The 14,094-nt window shown below is 46.3% G+C and overlaps 1 protein-coding gene across 2 annotated transcripts in view; it reads left to right on the top strand.

Annotated features, from left to right (window-relative positions):
- The window catches only part of MEGF11 (multiple EGF like domains 11), a 366,746-nt gene that overhangs the window by 85,727 nt on the left and 266,925 nt on the right, over positions 1–14,094 (top strand). Inside the window, exon 2 of one of the 2 annotated variants that reach the window (XM_082445216.1) lies at positions 1,566–1,673. The exons of the other annotated variant lie outside the window; for it this stretch is intronic. The gene's annotated coding sequence lies outside the window, so the exon portion shown is untranslated. The remainder of the gene's footprint in view (positions 1–1,565; positions 1,674–14,094) is intronic. 2 annotated transcript variants of the gene reach the window in all.

The following is a 14,094-nucleotide window of genomic DNA, read 5'->3' as shown; positions in this document are numbered from 1 at the left end:
TCAGTTTCTACTCTATTGGATGGCACAGGATCAATCATCAATAATCTTACGCACACACACACACACATACAGAGCTGTGGAGAATGCTGTAGAGGAGAGGTTCATGAGTGTCTAACAGGCAGGCCTGATGGCTGGGTAGGGGCTGCAGGGGTCAGAGAAATAACCATTCAAGCTACAGTCTGTTCTTTAGCTGTAAAAATGAAGTGGGGGAAGGGTGTGTGGAACAAGGGTCTGAAGCCTCATGACAGTAGGATAGGGTCCCCTTCTGGGTTGTCTTGGGGTGCAACCTCCTTTATTCTAGCTATTCCTGGACTTGGACAGTTTCCTTTTCTACCCCCGCTATGGGAGCAGTGGTCCATCACCCTGGGGCTGTTGGCCCCTGTCAGGATGCCCAGCTCTGCTGTGGCTCTGCTCTTTAGAGCTGTGAAAGGCAGGGCTTGGGCTGTAGGCAGTGTGCATGTGAAGAGAGAGGACACTGCTCGTACTTCTGCATTGTCTGCAGCCACAGGGGCCATGGCCAAGTTAATGTGTCCAGGGGAGGGAGGATAGGATGGCAGGGAACTGGAAAGCCACATCCTGAGGAGCAATTTTGACTGTCCCGGCTGTATTCTCCTCCTCGCAGCTATAAATGTCTATAGCTTCTTTCACTTACACATTCATCAGCAGGTATTCATCCAGGATTGCTCTGTGCCAGGCGGCATGCCAGGTGCTGGAGATGCTGATGTGAGTGTGGACAAGGTCAGGGAAAGCGTCTCAGAGGAGAATGATGAGAAGGAGGCAGACATGGGGAAATCTGGGGAAAGAGATTTCCAGGTAGAAAAGACCACCGGTGCAAAGGCCCTGAGGTGGGAATGAGCCTGGCTTGCTGGAGGGAAGAAAATGGAAGGTGGGGCAGGCTGGGGCAGGGAGAACAAGGAGAGCGTGATAGGAGATGAAGCCAGAGAGATGGGCAGGGGCCAGATCATGGAGGGCCTCCTACTCCAGGAAGGAATTTGAATTTTATTCTGATTGTAAATGGAAGACACTGGAGGGTTTTATTAAACAGTGGAGCAGTGTGATCTCATCTGTATTTTTAAAAAAACTCTCCTTGGCTGCTGAGTGAATAGACTGAATGGGGGAAGCAGGAGGCCAGTTAAGTTTCTGTGGGTGAGAGATGCTGGTGCAGGGATCTGGCTGGGAGCAGTCATGGCATTGCAGATATACTTTGGAGGCAGAGCCAACAGGCTTTGCTGATGGATTGGAATCAGTATAACTCTAGCATCAGTATGAATGGTGGTGTCCTCAAAGCGGCAAATCCTAGGGCGGGGGAGCAGAGGGCAAGGGAGGACCAAGTTCCATTTTGTTCATGTTGAATTTGAGAAGCCTGTTTGCCATCCAGGGAAAGATGTCAAGTAGGCAGTTGGTGATACAGATCTGGAACTTAAGGCGAGGGCCCTGCTGTTATAAATCTGGGTGTTGTCACTGCACTGATGGTGTTTAAAGCCTGCTGGTGCACCAGATCACTCAGGGAATGGGTACATGGAGAGCTGGAGGGACATCGTGGCATCCTTCTCTTGTTCTGCCAGGGAGGGCCACCCTTGGCACCTGGAGCAGCTTTGCTGAGAGCACTGTCCTGGGTTCTGGCCATGCCTGTTCTGCGGGGTGCAGGAGTCTGTGGCCATTCCCGATCAGAGGTGAGCCTGGACCAATGTCTCTGACCTAGTAGGGCGTGGAGGGTGGAGGGAGAGAGACTGCTCCTTAGGTCTTCTGAATCCCTCCCTACACTTCTTTCAGCGTCATGGGGTCCTAACCCAGCACCCCGAAGGGAGATGGGAGCTTTTCTTCTGGTCCTTTCCCCGTAAGTCCCTGTAAGTCCCCCAGCTGCTTTGAGTCTGGGAGACAGGGGACACAGGTGAGAGGAAAAAGGAGAGGAAATAGAGAAGAAGAGAGTGAGAGAAGGGCAGAGGGTGGCCCCGGGAGGGCTTCCAGGGATCAGGAGGGGCCAGGGGACAGCCAGAGTGAGCTGGGGGAGGACAGAGGTAACAGGAGAGGGAGGGGAGGACAGAGAGAGAGTTTTAAAAAAATGTTCTTTTTTCTTTCTGGTGCTGGTGTTGGAGATCAGTTCCCTTTACCTACCCGGAGGGTAAACACTGTCCCTAATCTCATAAGGAAAGTGGTCTGGAGCTTTTGGACAAGGTCAGGCACCCTCTGGACACCCATCTTATACCAGAAACTTGACCTACTCTCTCTACTCCACACCACCCTGCGAGCGGGTAGCACCACCTCACGTCAGGAGTTTATAGAATCTGCCCGAGATCACAGGGGCTTGGGGTCGTGGGCGTGGGATTCAAACCTCCATCTGCCAGACGCCAAGTCCAGCCCACTGTGTCACCCCACCCCCTTTTGGTTTATTCCTCTCAACAGCTAAGCCCAAATTCTTGAGAAGTTATGAGTTTTGGGGAAAATAGTATATCTTAAGTGCTGTGAAGGGAAGGCCAGAGGTGTTGCCCTCATTTAAGAGGATGAACCCGCACATGCTCAGAGAGGGTGACAAGCGCTCCCGGAGTTTCCCAGCCACTTGGAGACGGAGTTCTGCCAGGAAAGCTTGCCTGGGTTCTGTTGCACCTCCTGCCCCAGACCCTTCCTGTGGTGGGCACAGCTGTTGGCAACTGCAGTCACCTGCCTGGGATTGGCAAACAGATGGCCCTGGGTTTCTGGGACAGTTCCAAATTCAAATGTTCTTTCTAGCTGTCAGACACATGTACTGCTTGTTAGTTCAGAAATTATGGAGCACCTTATGCGTGGCTATGAATCCTGTCAGCTCTTGTAGGTTCTGTCCCAGGAAGGTACAGCCCTAGAAAGGCAGGATGGTAATTTTTAAAGGCTGGTTAAGAACTAGGACTGGGGTCTGAATAGGCCCTGGAAGGGTCATCTATAGAAGAAGTTGCCCTCTGTCCAGAACTCCACAAAACCCAGAGGAGACATGCTAGACCTGGTGAGAGAGATCCAGCAGGACAGGAATTATTGTCCCCATTTTACAGGTAAGGAAAATTAGGCTCAGAAAAGTGAGGCACTTGCTCAGGGCCCTCAGTAAGTCATAGATGAAGCTAGAACTTGAACCCAGGTCCCCTAACTCTTGGTATAGTGTTCTCTCCATTACCCCATCCTCAAGAAGAAAGACCTGTGATGTGAGTCCAGCAGGACTGCCACGTACAGCTATCCAGGCTGTGCACTGTACCATTCCATTCACCATTCCATTGGCGATGATATGAAAGGTGCCCACAGAGTGGTGCAGTTCAACTCTGGATCCAGGGCAGTCTGGCCCTTCTCTGTCCATCCATTATACTCCTACCTCAGTCCTTCCTGGTACTATGGTAGAAGACGTAGGAAAGGTGTTCACTCCCAGCCTGTAGAAGTAGGTGTGATGGCTTCATTTTAGTGTTTTTAGCCTTGTTCAGGCCATACTGGGTCCCCCACCCCAGTCCAATGGTCCTGCTCCCAGGTGTACCATCCTTTTTCATCTGTTCACCCAGCACCATTTGCTTAGGGATGGGACTGGCGGGAGGTGAAGCCAGCTCAAGGCTATATTTAGGACTGTTTCCTCCTCCCTCTCCCCACCCCCTACATACGTCCCTGGAATTAAAACTGAGGCACAAGCTCGTCTTAAATATGACACCTCTCCTCCTCCTGTGCAGGGAGGGAGAATTTATAGGTGAGAAACCAGCAGACTGATCTTCACTCTGCTCCACTGGTCAGGCTGTCGCGGATTGACGCCCTGCAAACCGCACAGCCTGGATGGCTCCTTTTTATAGGCTCCGCCCGCCTTCCCATAACTCAGGAGAGAGACTGTAAATCCTCAGGGGCGGCAGAGCAATCCTCTATTCGGACAGCCACCTGGAGTTCCTGGCCGGTTCCTCTCGCTAGCCCCACATCTCACTGTCAAGGCAGCTGTGAGCTGAGGTGATGTGCCCAGGACAGGGGGCCAGGAGATCTGGCCAGCTCAGAAGCTGCAGGCTGGAAGGGGCTGGTAATGACCAGGGTCACCTGGTCTGACAAGGGTTCAGCCTATGCATTCCCTCTGCTGACGGGGAACTCACTTCCTACCAGCCCGTTCATCTTTGGAGAGCTCCTCTACTTCAGGTCACAAGTACCTTCTTCTCTCAAGATGCAGTCCTTCTTCCTAGTGTTTTCATCGTATTTTTCTTTCCTGGTGCCGAACAGAAGGAACCTAATCATAGAGTAATGGCTGTGTTTAGCTTCTCTGCTAGAACCCAGCTCATTTAATTCTCCCAATAAAAAACAAATCAATTCTGTAAAACAAAGCATGTTATAGTGGCTTAATATTAAAGCAGAATGGAACAAGCCTGGATGGGTGGGCAGAGTGCTCTTGATTTCTCCCTCCCTCCCCTGCTCCCCAACACGGGTGTGACAGTTACTGTAAAGATGGATCCGTGTGCCTCGATGTTCCCTTTATTCTAGCCTTTGTCAAACCTAGTGTTTTTCAAACATTATGGTGTATAGCGTTATGTTATAGCGTTGTATACACCCATATGTATACAACTTCATGGGTGATTTAAGAGATTTGCATAGGTAATTTTTTTTAACATGTTTATCGGAGTATAATTGCTTTACAATGGTGTGTTAGTTTCTGCTTTATAATAAAGTGAATCAGCTATACATATACATGTATCCCCATATCTCTTCCCTCTTGTGTCTCCCTCCCTCCCACCCTCCCTATCCCACCCCTGTAGGTGTTCACAAAGCACTGAGCCGATCTCCCTGTGCTATGCAGCTGCTTCCCACTAGCTACCTGTTTTACATTTGGTAGTATATATAAGTCCATGCCATGCTCTCACTTTGTCCCAGCTTACCCTTCCCCGTCCCCGTGTCCTCAAGTCCATTCTCTAATAGGTCTGTGTCTTTATTCCGGTCCTGCCCCTAGGTTCTTCAGAACCATTTTTTTTTTTTTTTTTTAGATTCCATATATATGTGTTAGCATATGGTATTTGTTTTTCTCTTTCTGACTTACTTCACTCTGTATGACAGACTCTAGGTCCATCCACCTTACTACAAATAACTCAATTTCATTTCTTTTTATGGCTGAGTAATATTCCATTGTATATATGTGCCACATCTTCTTTATCCATTCATCTGTCAGTGGACACTTAGGTTGCTTCCATGTCCTGGCTATTGTAAATAGAGCTGCAATGAACATTGTGGTACATGACTCTTTTTGAATTATGGTTTTCTCAGGGTATATGCCCACTAGTGGGATTGCTGGGTCATATGGTAACTCTATTTTTAGTTTTTTAAGGAACCTCCATACTGTTCTCCATAGTGGCTGTATCAATTTACATTCCCACCAACAGTGCAAGAGGGTTCCTTCTTCTCCACACCCTCTCCAGCATTTATTGTTTGTAGATTTTTTGATGATGGCCATTCTGACTGGCGTGAGGTGATACCTCATTGTAGTTTTGATTTGCATTTCTCTAATGATTAATGATGTTGAGCATTCTTTCATGTGTTTGTTGGCAATCTGTATATCTTCTTTGGAGAAATGTCTATTTAGGTCTTCTGCCCATGTTTGGATTGGGTTGTTTGTTTTCTTGATATTGAGCTACATGAGCTGCTTGTAAATTTTGGAGATGAATCCTTTGTCAGTTGCTTCATTTGCAAATATTTTCTCCCATTCTGAGGGTTGTCTTTTCGTCTTGTTTATGGTTTCCTTTGCTGTGCAAAAGCTTTTAAGTTTCATTAGGTCCCATTTGTTTATTTTTGGTTTTATTTCCATTTCTCTAGGAGATAGGTCTAAAAGGATCTTGCTGTGATTTACGTCATAGAGTGTTCTGCCTATGTTTTCCTCTCAGAGTTTTATCGTGTCTGGCCTTACATTTAGGTCTTTAATCCATTTTGAGTTTATTTTTGTGTATGGTGTTAGGGAGTGTTCTAATTTCATTCTTTTACATGTAGCTGTGCAGTTTTCCCAGCACCACTTATTGAAGAGGCTGTCTTTTCTCCATTGTATATTCTTGCCTCCTTTATCAAAAATAAGGTGACCATATGTGCGTGGGTTTATCTCTGGGCTTTCTATCCTGTTCCATTGAGCTATATTTCTGTTTTTGTGCCAATACCATACTTAGCATACTGTCTTGATTACTGTTGCTTTGTAGTATAATCTGAAGTCTGGGAGCCTGATTCCTCGAGCTCCATTTTTCTTTCTCAAGATTGCTTTGGCTATTCAGGGTCTTTTGTGTTTCCATACAAATTGTGAAATTTTTTATTCTAGTTCTGTGAAAAATGCCATTGGTAGTTTGATAGGGATTGCATTGACTCTGTAGGTTGCTTTGGATAGTATAGTCATTTTCACAATGTTGATTCTTCCAATCCAAGAACATGGTATCTCTCTCTATCTGTTTGTATCATCTTTAATTTCTTTCATCAGTGTCTTATAGTTTTCTGCATACAGGTCTTTTGTCTCCTTAGGCAGGTTTATTCCTAGGTATTTTATTCTTTTTGTTGCAGTGGTAAATGGGAGTGTTTCCTTAATTTCTCTTTCAGATATTTCATCATTAGTGTGTAGGAATGCAAGAGATTTCTGTGCATTAACTTTGTATCCTGCAACTTTACCAAATTCATTGATTAGCTCTAGTAGTTTTCTGGTGGCATCTTTAGGATTCTCTATGTATAGTATCATGTCATCTGCAAACAGTGACAGCTTTACTTCTTCTTTTCCAATTTGGATTCCTTTTATTTCTTTTTTCTTCTCTGATTCCTGTGGCTAAAACTTCCAAAACTGTTGAATAATAGTGGTGAGAGTGGATATCCTTGTCTTGTTCCTGATCTTAGAGGAAATGGTTTCAGTTTTTCACCATTGAGAACGATGTTGGCTGACAGGTAATTTTGACCATATACGATGTTTCCCTTACATGAAAACTTTTTAACTTAACCTCCGCCTAAGGAGTGATTTGATCATGTTTCTTGTTTTTCCCCTTTCCTTTTAAGAAATATTTCCCCTTTCTTTCCTTTCCTATTGAGGTATATCTTATAAACAGTAAAGTGTATACATCTTAAGTGAACAGCTCAATGAATTTTTACAAATGGATATGCCTGTGTGTCTCCCACCCAGATCAAGATATAGAGCATTTTATCACCCCGCAAGGTTCCTCATGCCCCTTCCCGGTCAATGCCGTCTCCCCTCCCATTGCCGTATCTTGGCTTTGCCTGTCTTGACCTCATCCAAATGCAATCACACCGTAAGCCCTCTGTGTCTTGCTCCTCGTGCTTGGCATAATGCCGTGTTGCACGCGGCGGTAGTTCCTCCCTTTACAGGGCTGCATCGTATTCTAGAAGCTGCACAACTCCACACAATTTAAAGGCAGCAATTTCCATTCTCTGTCTCTTTTTTAAAGTCCAAATAATTTTTTTTGTTGTTGTGGTAAAGAATGCATTACACGAAATTGATCACTTAACCATTTTAAAGGGTGCAGTTCAGTGGCATTAAGTACATTCATATTGTAATATAACCATCACTACCATTGATTGAGCCATTCGTTGTGAAATATTGGTTATCTCCTGGCCCCTCAGCTGCTCTCCGCCCAAACCTTACTTCTCAGGGTGGTCAACCCTGACCCCTCCTCCAGGTCTTTGCTCTCCCAGCTCCCTGTTTGTTGATATCATGGCACTTATCATGGGGTAGGTCACTGTTTTCCCTACTGCTGGTAGCAAGCCAGGAGGAGGGTCATAGAAACAATTCAGTGGACCCCAACTGACATTTTAAAACTAGGAAAATGGAAAAGATTAGATTGCCTCCCATGTAGTTAATGGTAAATAGAGCTTTGTGGAGTTTGGTTTCAGTATTACACACATATCCATATACATATTTGTGTCTAGCTGGTCGTGAGGTTGTGTACAATACATCTTATTGTGGGTTGATTTCCAAAGCGTGAGAGCTGCTGGTGGTGTAACTGCTGATTTGATGGTCTGTGAGGGAACTTCTGTATTCCTGGAACCGACACCAGATGGGCATGTGTCCTTCCAAGTGTCTACACCTCCAGCCCCCCAGATCCTTCCTCAGAGAGGCCATCTCAGGGCTCCTCAGTCTGGCCTCACACCCCAAGCGGATCCCAGCTTGTCTGGGTCTTTTTGGCTTGGGCTCCAGCCTCTAGCGGCATGTGGTCTGACCCGTGCAGAGAGAGTGAGTGGCACACTCACTTAAAACATGTCCATTAAGAAGTAGATGGAGATTGTGTTGTCAGCTTTCCAAGGGAACATGCCCTTATGCTGAGTTTCCTGGTATGCTGGAACTCTCCTGGGCTGTCTTTGTTCACGTGACCACCCTGTCTTTCCCCATCTAGGGCTGTGCTACTGATATTTTGCATCAAAAGCATAGCCCCTTACATTCATCCCTGTTCTGTTTCATATTCTCCCATTCAGTCTATTGCTCTAGCCTGTCAAGATCTTTTGAGATCCTCTCCAATTCTGTCAGACTTCATATTATTCAAGGAACCTGTGAGCCTGTACTCTAGATGTTTGTCCAAGTCACTGAGAAATGAGTTGAAGAACCCAGGGCTGGGGTGTGAGCTTTGTGACGTGATGCCACAAGCTGACCTCAGGATGGCCGTGCTCTTTTCATCAGTATGCCCAGGCCTCTCTTCCCTCTGTCTGGAGCACTCCTCGCCTAATACCTGTGCAACTGGCCCTCACTTCCTTCAAGCCTGTGCGCAAATATCACTTTTTCAGTGAGGTCTTCCAGACACTCTATTTCAAGTTACAACCTTCTCTTCCAACTCTGACATTTTATATCCCCTTCCCTGCTTTCCTTCTGCCATTGCACTTATCTCCACATAACATATACGTTATTCATTTATTTATTTCCTTAATCACCTCTTCCTCCCCACTAGAATATAGGTGCCTCTAGGTGTAGGAGTGTTTGTGTATGTGTGTGTGCGTGTGTGTGTGCTTTTAGGGACCAGGACAGCCCCTGGTATGTAACAGGCACTCAACAAAGTATCTTACTCACATGGATATTATATTAATTGGCACAGAGTTCTGTTGGAAGTAAGGGAAAACCCCCACCAATTAGAGTATTTTAAACAAATAGAGGTCTTTATTTCTCACATAGCAAGATTTCTGGAAATTGAGTGTCTGGTGCTGGCATAGTGGTTCCACAGCACCATTAAGAACCTAGGCTTTTTATCTCCTCGGACTCTGCCATTTTTTCGTGTTGGCTTGTTGCCTCAGGGCTACAAAGTGGCTGCTGCACTCTCAGGTATCACAGTCCTGTTCTAGGCAGGAAGTGAGGAGAGAAAGAAAGTTTTTCCTCAGGAGACTTTGTCTTTTTATTTAGGAAAGAAAGTTCTTCCTAGTTGACTTCTGGTGTACACTTTATACCAGAACAGTGACATGTGCCCACCCTTACCCTGATCACTAGCCCAGGGGGATGAGATCACCAATCTTAACTCATCCTTTGGGGTTGGTGCTCCTCCTGAGGTGAAAGGGTCTCCATCTATCATATAAACAAGTTGGACTTTCATTAGCAAAGAAAAGCGGTAGAGGGAATGACTGTATCATGAGAGATCATGCAAGTCTTTCAGAAGATCTGTTATGTTGTTTTCTGCCCTTTCGTAATCTGGAAGAATTGCACTTAGTCTGACTTGCCTTGTCTGCAGGGAGGCTGCGTTCGGTTCTGGTCACCATCATGGCCCCTTCTAGGCTCTTACTGGACCTCTGGAATCCAGCCCAGCTGTGGGGTCCTGATAATCCTTCCCCCCAAAGCTCTCCCCCCATCAGTCTCCTCCCATCTCCTCACATTCTACTTCCCCAAAAGGTCCCCAGAGGGAACCATGCACCAAGACCTGTGTCCCGAGGTCTGTCCCCACGGTCTGGCATATGTGTCATCATGGTCTGTCCGGTATCAGTGCTCAGGCCTGAATCTTACCCTTCCTCTCCTCCCGTGTGCTGTGAGGGTCCAGCTGTAGGGGCTGTGGTCGTGGGGTTGTGCAGAAGATGTGTCTAGAGTGACCACAGTTGTGGACCAATTCAGAGTGCTGAAAAACCTGAAAGGATTTCCCCTCCAAACTCCAAAACAATGGAGTCAAAGCATCTTAAATGGCCCCAACCTTAGGACTGGGGATGGGTCATTCATTCCTGGGGTTCTTGATCCTTCCTTGGGCTCTGGGACTCCTGGACACAGCTCTGGGGTGGAGAATGGGAAGAAAAGTATATCCAGATGGGCACAATAGGTGCCAGTACAAACTGGCATCAGCTATCAGATGGAAGATGAGACCAACTGGGCATTGTGTGAGTCACTAATTCACCAGCCCATTGCTGCCCTCATCACTGCCACCTCAGAGCTGGTGCTTTCCTGGGCTCCCTGCCTCATACAATGTAGTCTTCTACCCACCTGACAGTGGGAGAGTTGGACCAGCCCCAGGAAGTAGTGAGTTCCCCATCACTGGAGATGTTCAAGCAGAGACTTTGCAACTACTGGGCTGGAGTATTATAGGGGGGTTTCCTGCATCTGGGGAGAAATGTTCCTTGCTGTGGAAAGAGCATTGGGCTGCTGGTCTCACAGTCTGAGTTCTATTCGCAATTGTAGCACTTGCTGGCTGAAGGTCTTGGAGTAAATCTTTTAAACTCTCTGACCCTCAGTTTTCTCATCTAGAAAGTGGAGGTAGTAACAACTGCAAGAGGATTGTTTGAAATCAGATGAGATCATGGCCATGGAAACATTTCATAAACTTGACAGATTTAGAATCATTATTGCTCAAGTTAAGTTTAGACACATGGAAAGCTGGCAAGAAGATCAACTCTCAAAGGGAAATTCCACCCTCATTCAGATTTAGGTGTAAGCCACAGCTTAAAATGTTTCCATTAGGAGTAAGGGCCTTAAATTTTTTTTTACAGCTTTTATTGAGATCTAATTGACATGTAACATTGTGGAAGTTTAAGGTGTACAGTGTGATGATTTGAAACACGTATATGTTGTGAAATGATTACTACAATAGGTTAGCTTAACACTTGCATCACCTCACAAAATTACCTTTTTCTGCACGTGTATTGAAAACCTTTAAGATCTACTCTCTTAGCAACTTTTAAATATACAATATGGTATTGTCAACTATAGTCACATGCTGTACATTACATCCCCAGAACTTATTCAACTTATAACTGGAAGTTTGCATTTTTTGACCTACATCTCCCCATTTCCCACACCCCCCGTCCTTGGCAACCACCATTCTACTCTCTGTTTCTATGAGTTTGGCTTTTTTGTATTCCACATATAAATGAGATCATACAGTCTTTGTCTTTCTCTGACTTATTTCACTTAGCATAATGCTGTCAAGGTTTATACATGTTGTTGCAAATAACAGGTTTTCTTCTTTTTATGGCTGAATAACATTCCTTTATATATAGATATAGATGTATATCACATTTTCTTTATCCGTTCATCTGTTGACACTTAGGTTGTTTCCGTCTTGTCTTGGCTATTGTAAATAATGCTGCAATGAACATGGGGGTGCAGCTATCTCTTCCGGATCGTGATTTTTGTCTCCTTTGGATATATACCAAGAAGAGGAATGCTGGACCATATGGTAGTTCTATTTTTAATTTTTTGAGGAACCTCCATACTGTTTTCCATAGTGGCTACTCCGGTTTACATTCCCACCACTGGTGCTTAAGGGTTCCCTTTTCTCCACATCCTCGCCAATACTTGGTATCTCTTGTCTTTTTGATAAGAGCCATTCGAACAGGTGTGAGGTGATTACTCATTGTGGTTTTGATTTGCATTTCCCTGATGATTAGTGATGTTGAGCATCTTTTATGTATCCACTGGCCATTTGGATGTTTTCTTTGGAAAAATGTCTGTTCAGGTCCTTTGTTTTTCAATTGTATTATTTGGTGTTTTTTTTTTTCTCTTGAGTTGTATGAGTTCCATATATATTTTGAATACTAACCCCTTATCAGGTGTATGATATCAGAAATATTTCTCCCATTCTGTTAAGGGCATTTACAAAGAGATGCCATCTAGGCTTGTCTGAAAATGCAGAGTTCAGAAGCCACAGGGTGGAGGACTTAGAAATCTTTAAGTGGAAGCTGGAGCTGGTTGTCTGGCCTGTTTTTAAGATGTAGGTTCATGCTTGAGTGGGAAGTGCTATAGAAACAGGCCTCTCTGAAGGGAGAGTTTGAGGCGACGGAAATGTTTGAGGAGCAGGGGTGTTTCCACTATTTACCTTCTCAGGGCTGAGGAGGCCCACGCTTCCCAGGCTGCTCATTAGGATCTGGGAGAAACTTTCAAAAATTAAGCTTCCTGGGTTCCATCTGTGGAGACTGTATTCAGTGGGGCTGTGGTGGTGGGGGGGTGGCCAGGAACCTGCATCTTCTAAAATCTCCTTTCTCCTGAGCCACCCCAGGTGATTCTGATGTGCAGCCAGGTTTGGGACCCGACCCAGAGGTGGGTGCAGACGGCCGTCTGTGCCCAAGGCCAGCCGCTGTTGCAGAAACCTGGTACCCAGTTCTGTTCTCAGCCCGAGGGCAGGGTGGGCCGGCTTTGAGGAAGCTGCTCCGAGGCGGGGTCCAGATGGTTCCATCTGACAGGAGGAGAGGGCTGTTTCCATGAAGCCTGCCTTTGGAGACAGTGAACTTTAAACGGTTGGCTGCAGTTAAACCGAATTTCATAAGCTTTCTACACGAAGCTTCTGACTGTTGGCTCTGCCCATGAGAAGAGGAACACCTGGGGTGATACCAACTCAGGATGTTCCCAACAGCCCTTCTGGTTAGGGGGTGAAAACAGTATAGGGCTTACAAGTGACCTTTTAAATATTCAGTCCTCTTTCCGGCCCTGTATTTATCAAAAATGAATCTTTGGAATCTGCAGCCACATTCATTTTCAGCCCACTTGCAAGTCGTTCACGCAAGCAGGCTTTTCATCAAATGGGAAATGCTGTGTCTCACCCAGAGAGCAAAACATTTCAGAGGGGCAAAAGCGGGAGGGGCATCCGGGAATTAATTTAAAATAAAATCCTGTTCCTGTGTTACCATTACCACCTTGGAGGTTGGCACGTATATACAACCTCACACCCTTCTTTCATCTAAAATTTAAAAAAAAAAATACTTTGCAGCAGAACCTTAACCTTCCCTTTAGAAATCGGCCTGAAAGGTCAGAGCTGTGCTCCTGTAGATTTCCTGGGCTCAGCTGGGAACTGATTAAAGCTGCCAGCCCTGGCTTGTCAGCTTTGTCAGAGACAACTCTATAAATTCTTTGTTATTCACTTTGCTGTATCTTTTAAATACATTTATCTTCCTGTGTCAGGCGTCTGCAGGACAGGTGCTGGGGGCTGGCAGTCCTGTTTAAGTGCTTCCAACAGTGTCCTCTCTTAGTGACATTAGTGCAGGGACAAAGATGGAAGGAGATTCTGGACCTAGGGCTGTGGCAGTGAGGCGGGTTGTGATGCTGGTGGGGCTGCAGGGAACACCTGGCACAAAGCCCTGTGTGTAGTAGGTGCCCCTCCTTCAGCCCGAGCTGATTTCCTGCGGCCAGATTAGTGGGATCCAGTGGTGAGATCATGTCGCCTCCGTGACACACATAGGGGCTGTGTGAGGTGACGTTGGTGGGACAGGACACGTACACTTCTTCACGCACTCGAATTAAAACAGAGTTTTTTGTCCTTTTTTTTTTTTTTTCTTTTCTCATCCAAGGATTAATACCATTCTGCCAGTTGTGATCAGGCAAGTAAGTGGAGAGTGGATGGGATGGCTCCCCGGGGGACTGAGGGGGAAGGTGGCAGTGTCTGGTTGTGGACATGTCACTGGGTGTGACACAGATGCCTCTTCTGTGTGTGATGTGTCAGTACCACACCTGTTCTGATTCAGGCGCTATCAGCCACTAGCGCGTCTTTGATCCCATTTATTCCCCTCTAAAACCTGTGAGTGAGGCTCAGGGAGGTGAAGTGGCTTTACTGCAGTCACAGGGTGCGGGCTTCCCCCAGAGTGTGAGGAGGGGAGAGCCTTGAGGTGCAGGAGCTCACGCTGGCAGAAGCCGGCTCCCGAGGCCTCGTGGGAAGGGATGGGGCTGGGGCTTACGGGGGGGTTTGGCCCCGGCTCTGTGACTTCCCA

The sequence above is a fragment of the Balaenoptera physalus genome (genome assembly GCF_965194825.1).
Source record: "Balaenoptera physalus genome assembly, chromosome: 2".
NCBI classification, from domain to species: Eukaryota; Metazoa; Chordata; class Mammalia; order Artiodactyla; family Balaenopteridae; genus Balaenoptera; species Balaenoptera physalus.
Note: the sequence above shows the minus strand (reverse complement) of the source record. Positions and strands in the feature narration are given on the sequence as shown.